Source organism: Galendromus occidentalis, unplaced genomic scaffold (genome assembly GCF_000255335.2).
Source record: "Galendromus occidentalis unplaced genomic scaffold, Mocc_1.1 scf7180000077525, whole genome shotgun sequence".
Taxonomy (NCBI): Eukaryota; Metazoa; Arthropoda; class Arachnida; order Mesostigmata; family Phytoseiidae; genus Galendromus; species Galendromus occidentalis.
Genome location: NW_003805513.1, coordinates 391,731 through 398,911, shown reverse-complemented (window position 1 = coordinate 398,911; position 7,181 = coordinate 391,731).

Genomic DNA, 7,181 nt, shown 5'->3' with positions numbered 1-7,181 from the left:
AACGGGAAAGCGGGAACGGGAAAGCGGGAACGGGAAACGGGAAAGCGGGAAAGCGGGAACGGGAAAGCGGGAACGGGAAAGCGGGAAACGGGAAAGCGGGGAAACGGGAAAGCGGGGAAACGGGAAAGCGGGGAAACGGGAAAGCGGGGAAACGGGAAAGCGGGGAAACGGGAAAGCGGGGAAACGGGAAAGCGAGGAAACGGGAAAGCGGGGAAACGGGAAAGCAGGGAAACGGGAAAGCGGGGAAACGGGACGCTCACCAAGAGCACGCGCGACCAAAGCAAGCGCACCCGGAGCCAGTGCACTCGGACCCAGCGCACTCGGAGCCAGCGCACTCGGCGTTAGCGCACTCGGAGCCAGCGCACTCGGAGCCAGCGCACTCGGAGCCAGCGCACTCGGAGCTAGCGCATGTGTAGTGAGTCTAGCGATACCGAGTCGCCGCGAAGCGGCGACCGGGAGCGCTAGTATATAATATATATATAGACTCCTAAAATTACACCATGGTGTTCGCTCATACATCCGTTATCTCCGTCGAACGCGCCGTGATTGTCCAGATGCAAACCTCCGTTTCGGACTTCAACCAGTCCAAGATGATCTACCACATTTCCTCATTGACAACCTATCCAAGACCACCGACACTTTGCATGCGAAAGCTACGTTCGTGTGGCCGACTACAGTAGTTTACGTCGAACATTTCTACAAGGCTTGGAAATTTACTGTGCTCTTATCCTCCCTGTTCGCGACAACGTTCACGGCGTCTCTGATTTAGAGGTCTACGAATACCGGAACGCTGCCTACCCAGCTGAGGAAGACAAGCTCGAAGAAATCGTAGAATATCAATTGCGCTTGCCGAATTCTTCGTTCATTTCTCGGTTTATCGATTTCGTTCCTCGTTTTTTCTTCTCGCGTTCCCAACCCGCCGGTTTTAACTTCGGATTCCCACGAGAAAACTTCCCAATTTTCTACCTGTGACGTAACTCACTCGGTAAAATATTTCCCTTCTTGATTCAGCGTTACATGCCTCTCATGAGTTAGAATGAGAGCTCTATTCTAATACTTTGAGTATCAAGTATCTCTTGCAAGCGCATGCAAAGGCGACGAACGCGGCCCAGGGCCGCGCTCCAGAACGCGGATCGGCGCCAATTTCGGTCTGATGGTCCACCGCGCTCTCTCGAAGGTTCTCAGGGGGTCGTTGTCTGTCAGCGATTCACCGTTCTGTCACAAAAGACAATTATGGTGCTCAATTGGTGCTTCATCGTTGGAAGTTTGTGACCGAGGTGGTGCTTCGTCATTGGGAGCTTAACTCAATTCCACGTACGTTGCTCTGGAAACTGGTTTCCGAAGAGTCGCTATTGCCGACAAAATGCCTAAATCAAGGGATGTCGCAAGCGGAGGTCCGAGATGACCCTTCATGTTTCTGGAGTAGAGGAGCTGTAGAGTACGGGTCGCAGGAAATCAATGACGTGCTCTCGCGGCATCCCCAATTAACTGCGTGCTCCTTGGTGAAAGCTGAATGGATCAGGCACGGGCCGGGGCCGGCAATCAAGTTGAGAGTGACGACGCATCCAACGAGGAGAGGACCGAGGTCATTATTTGTGTTCACTGTCCGTTGGGGCGATTTGCGCAGGAGCCCGGAAGACGACAGCGACCGCCATCAGCGGTCATTGAGGCGCTGGGTGGGCAAGTGTTCCGGATGCGTTATGTGCAGCCAATTGACACTACTGCCTGCGGGGATCATGGAGGAGTCCGTATCCGTGATGGAAGAGGGGATAACTCTGGAGGCCGAGAAGTAGCCTGGATTAAGGACGCTACAATAAAAATAAATAGATTGTTTCCCGAACCTTCGGCGTCATATAGTGAAGAGGGGAAGCGCGGCGGGACGATAGATTCTTGTGGTGTTCGAGTCATGTATCGGAGGATCACGGATTACGGATTACCAAACAGGGTAGAGCAAACGAGCCCTGCCGCACCCATGGGTTTTTTGAATAGAAGACGCTCAACGATAATTCTCTGAATTCCTGTCGCTGATATTTATATCGGAGAAAACTCATTCCTCTCCGTTCCTTCAGGGGCTACAGGCTCTGATGGTCTGATTCAAAGGGAATGAGCTTTTCTTACGCAAGGGAACTCCGAAACTTTGTCTCGACGAGTTTGAATAGTGAAGTACATACACTTTGAGAAACACTTGCGGTTGTGAGTACGATAGATCTTCGGGTGATCGTCCTAACGCAAGTGAGCTGATTCTCACCGCCCCTCGAGCAATCAACGACCATGCCTCCCAAAAAAAGGNTCTCTCGGGCGCTCTACACGTAGAGCTCGGCCAAAGAGGAGCTCTCATTCTGTAGACACGTCTGAACAAAGGCAGACTGGATTAGCTGCGAAGCGTTCACGGACCGCCGAAGCCCGTGCGCAACAAACAGAGGAGCAACGCAGAGACACAAGAGAAACCGATCGTTTGCGTACGGCACGAGCTCGCTCTGGAGAGACAATGGAGAGGCGAGCGTCTCGGTTAAACTCAAGCGCACGGCTGCCGCTCGAGCTCGCTCGCAAGAATCTGAAGAGCAGACGAGAAGCAGACTCGCGCCTAACTATTGAACTGGGTGACTTCTGATTTCCAAATCAGACAGACGTTATCAACGATTAACGATCAATTAAGGGACTCACAAGGATTGAGAATTGAGAAAACAAAACCAGAGTTCTTCGACCTCAAACAACGCAACAGCGCGGAGAGGCGGATGATGGTCGCGGCAACGCGCGACGAGCACGGCTAGTAATCAATAGTTGCCTCAATCATATGTTAATCTAGGTTGGAAAGGAAAGCGCGCAATGCCACAACCGATTATTGACAGAATATATTCCTTACTCCCGATGATGTCGAATACGACTGAGTGACTCGATGAAGTCAACTCATTATCAGGAACTGAGATCATACCACTGGTGAGTCTACGACTATGACCGTCTTCAAGTGATATTCCGGAGGGGGGATTAGTCGATTCGAACTCCGATAGGAATATTCCTCACGAATAGCTCAGATGAGGTCGAGCGAATGCTGGGATGATGCGGCCTTCCTTCGAATCTCGAACTCCGGATTTCGTTTGGCGGTGCCGAAAGATTCCGAAATTCGCCCCGAAGAAACCGCCCCTAATCGTGGCTTTAAGCGAAACCCAGGGTCTCTCCGATGCTGCGATTGTATAACACCCCATTAGGAGCGACCCCTCCTCCTCACTACCGATATGCACCGGTGGAGAGAGCCACGAAGAATGCCCCCCGATTACCGTCCAAGGGGTGAGATGCGAGCACGCCTGGACCTTGGAATTCATTCCGAGTCGAGGAAAGGGCATTCAGGTACTCCTTATAAGCGGCTCACTGGACTTCACGGCCCATTCTGTCTCATTTGCTCGTTCAGTGCACGCTAGAATTTCCTAGATCAAGATGTGTATCTCAGACGTGTCATCTCTTCCTCTGTCGACTCCCATCGACCACAAGAGATACTGCATCAAGCCCAAGACGACTAATCGCGACGCCCTAAAGCCCCAGGCCATCGAGGTGCCGCTCTCCGAACGTATCATCGGGCCAGGTGAGGACGTGTTGATGGGACAAAGCGTGCGCGCTCCTCATCACGATTTGATGCTGGTCTCTGCAGAAGGCAGAATCCTCCGCTGCCAGAGGGGAGTTTTGGTGAGATGCAGCCGGGGCATCCGAGACTTCCTCAAGCAGTCTCCCGGCTCTTCCGAGTCCCCCTTGTTCCTCACAAAGATCTCCGCAGAATCGCTCGGGAAGATTCTGCACTTTCTCCTCCGCGGGAGAATGAGCCTGAGCGCTGAAACTGTGCAGCCAATATTCAAGGCTGCGCTACACCTTGGAATCGACAGTGTTGTTCGAGTGTGTACGGATTTCCTTCGAGCGCGACCGATCGAGTTTCTGGACATCATACTACATCTAGCTCGATGCCACCGGGAAGTCGAGGATATCGCCGAAGAAGCGCTCAGATCCGTGTGTAGATCCCCCCGGGAGCATTGTCTGACCTTGGCCCGCCTCGATGGCTTCGCGCTCTCGAGAGTCCTTGTGCGGGACGATCTCGAAGTTTATTCGCAGGAGGAAGTCGTCGATCTGGCCATCCGGTGGAGGAATCAAGGAAGACCTCGACTGCTCGGAGAAATTCACTCCGTTTTCTCGGCAGTACGCCGAACTTGCCTCAGTACTCGGAGGTGGGATGGAGTCCCGCGCTTGATGGCCACATTCGACGATGTTTGTCATCTGACCGTGGGTGGGCTCAAAACGTCGATCGCAGCCAAGAGCCCGAGGGGATCCTACGCGCCAAAGAAGTCATGGGCAGACTGGTTTTGAGGGCGTGCCTCTTCCATGTGCCCAAGTTCTGTTCTGTAACGATTGTATATTCGAGCATACACATATTGTAAGCATGAGACGCCGAGGAGCTATGTGAAACAAAGAGAAACGATTTGAGGATAGAAAGAAACGAGTTCTTAGTCACCAAGCGGATTTTGTTCCGAACTCAGACCATCACCTCGGAATTAATATCTTACAATTACCTTAGTCGTTTTACGTCATCGCTTCCAGAGATACGAAGAAATCACCATGGACGATTGAATTCCGCGCTCAGCGGTCTCCTGCGAAAATCTGACCGAAAGCCCGGGCCAATCATCGATTTTATGACTTCACAGGAATGACACGTCGCTGTATCTGCCGTACATCTTCCCTCCAACGTACGATCCGAGACTCTTCAAATCCAACACTATCCGCTCTCTCCCTTCAGGTAAAGAGCTGTAGGTTTTTTTAGTGGGTATTATGTACATGAGCCCCACACTCCGGTTGAATTTTCCACTCTTCTGGGTAGTGCGTCAATGCATTTTTTCCTTTGGCTCTTTTCCTTTTCCTCCTACCTTCCCCTCAGTCCCCTCCCCCTTTTCGTGTCGCAGTTCCTTTTGAGAATTATAGGGTCACCCCTTTGCGAGCTGCCACACCAAAAAAAAAGAAAATACATCGATTATCTCCATTCCAAGCGCCCTCTTTATGTAGTCCTCGAGATGACGATGCTCGGCGCTGGCGACGGTGATCATGCGCAGAACCGAAACCTTCCATAAGATTTCATCGCCCACAAAAGTCACACTTAGACTGACCCTGAGGCTAGGCCCTTCTCATCGACCCAAGTTCTCATTTGAGGAAATTCCACTGTATGTATTCAAGCTCCATGTGCCCATGGGATGCATGGGAATACGAGAGGGGGAAATTAAAAACTTCTTCCCCCACGTCTTTGAGGGTTACGGAGCCTCGGATCGCAATTTTCGCCATTTTCCGGTATCGAGGAAAATAGTGTTCCCCGGATGTATTTCTCTGCGGTATGAGATCGGCAACGGCGCACAGTACCCTGAGTTTCTCCAGTCTCTCGAGTGGTGTCACCTTTGTTTGGCTAATCTATCACGGGATCAATCACGGAGCCATGAGGGTCGGGGAGAAGAAGGAGCAGAGTGCTTATGCGGACGCGAAAATGGAAATTAGGAGGGGTCATCGGTCATATATTTTTTCGAACCTCAAAGCCTATGAGAAGGATGCTTTCGAAACGGAGGACCAGGCTCCTCATCCTCATGGGCATGAATCGAGCTGGAACTATTACCCCTCGGGGAAGCCCCCGGGAATTATGGGACAATGTGGAGGATCGAGAAAACGGGGAAGGAGGTCTCCATCTCACAATTTTTTCAGCCTCCATCTCTTCCTGAGAATCTTCTCGCATTGAGCCTCCATTATGCATTCTTTCAACTCTTGGGGAAGTACGCTCATTCATCGAGAAGAATAAAGATCAGTTCTCATTTCCGAATTTCTCGATGGTGCGGAATTTATTAAATGAGAAAAAGAAACTTTTCCGGGCCGAACCTCTTTACATCCTGTACTTTCCATGTGATGTTTTTTTCTTCGCCTCCGAGGACTTAGCAAAGTTCTAACACCAGTCTCATGTCACCCAGGGGACATGTGTTTTAGAGCTGAGAAGTGACCCGTATAGACAAGCACAGGTAATTCTTTTCTCTCACGATTCTGTCGTGGCACAACGCGTCCAGGGACTCGAGATCGAGGGCCATTATGAAATCGCCATCCTCGGTCGGTGGGTCGGTGCTGCTCAGCAAGATATCTCTGGTTTCTTGGCCTACGCCAACCGCAAGATTAAACGCGAAAGGCCATGCAACAACTGTGGAGCTTGTGCTTGGACGATGTTCTTTGAAAAACACTCGGAGCTTGTGATTCGTTCCGTGCCGTCGACTAATCTCAGCGTAGAGACGGAACTCGTGAGACAAGAGCGTGAATTTCTCCGAAAGGCCTAGAGAAACCAGTCTCTCGCCCTTCTGAGCACGCCGAATTTTCTCGGAGACGTCGTAGAAATATACGAAATGAGCAGAATCATGGAAGCGACGCAGTTGAAAGAAGAGATTCAACTCGTTCTCACAATGTGCGATCAGCGAGGATTTCATCTCTTCGAACGACACCTTATGATCCTTGTGATTTCGGTCCAGCACTTCCAGAGACCCGATGGAATTCGAGAAATTCTGCACCTGGCTGAGCTCAAGCTGTTCACTCTCTGAGGATCGTTTGTGAACTTGCCCAATGAATTCGGGGAGCACTCCGGAATTCATTTTCCACCGTTCGGACATTGCCTCCACAAGACTTTCGCTCTGCATTTCAGTCGCGTTTCTCGGGTGCCTAGACGTTATGGGGCCGTAAAGCTCTTGCTTTCGGCTGACTGCACGCGGGATTGAGACAGAGGCCCCTTCAACGGAGCGTGGACTAGTTACCGATACGATTTGGAGGATTCACGGCCAACGCATCGAGTCACTATTGTGGATCTGCGAGTGATCAATCGTAGAGGCAAGCAGATCTCGCAGACGACAGCGATTCTTGCGTATTCACATGAGCTCTCGGCTGGATCCTGCCCTGGATACTTTGAAGTCGGGGAGGTTCCTGGCTGAACCGCCCCGATTCGTGAATCCTTTTAGCGTGGAGAGATCCGCTGACGGGTTCCGAGACTCAAACACGATTGAATTCGACGTACTGGCTCTGGGACAACGTTCCTTCGGTAGCTGTACAACAACTCCCGGGGGAGCGACCCGATCGACACAGTCGCCCGCGGATGCAGCAAACAAGATCATCGACTGAAACGAGCCATCACTGTGTTT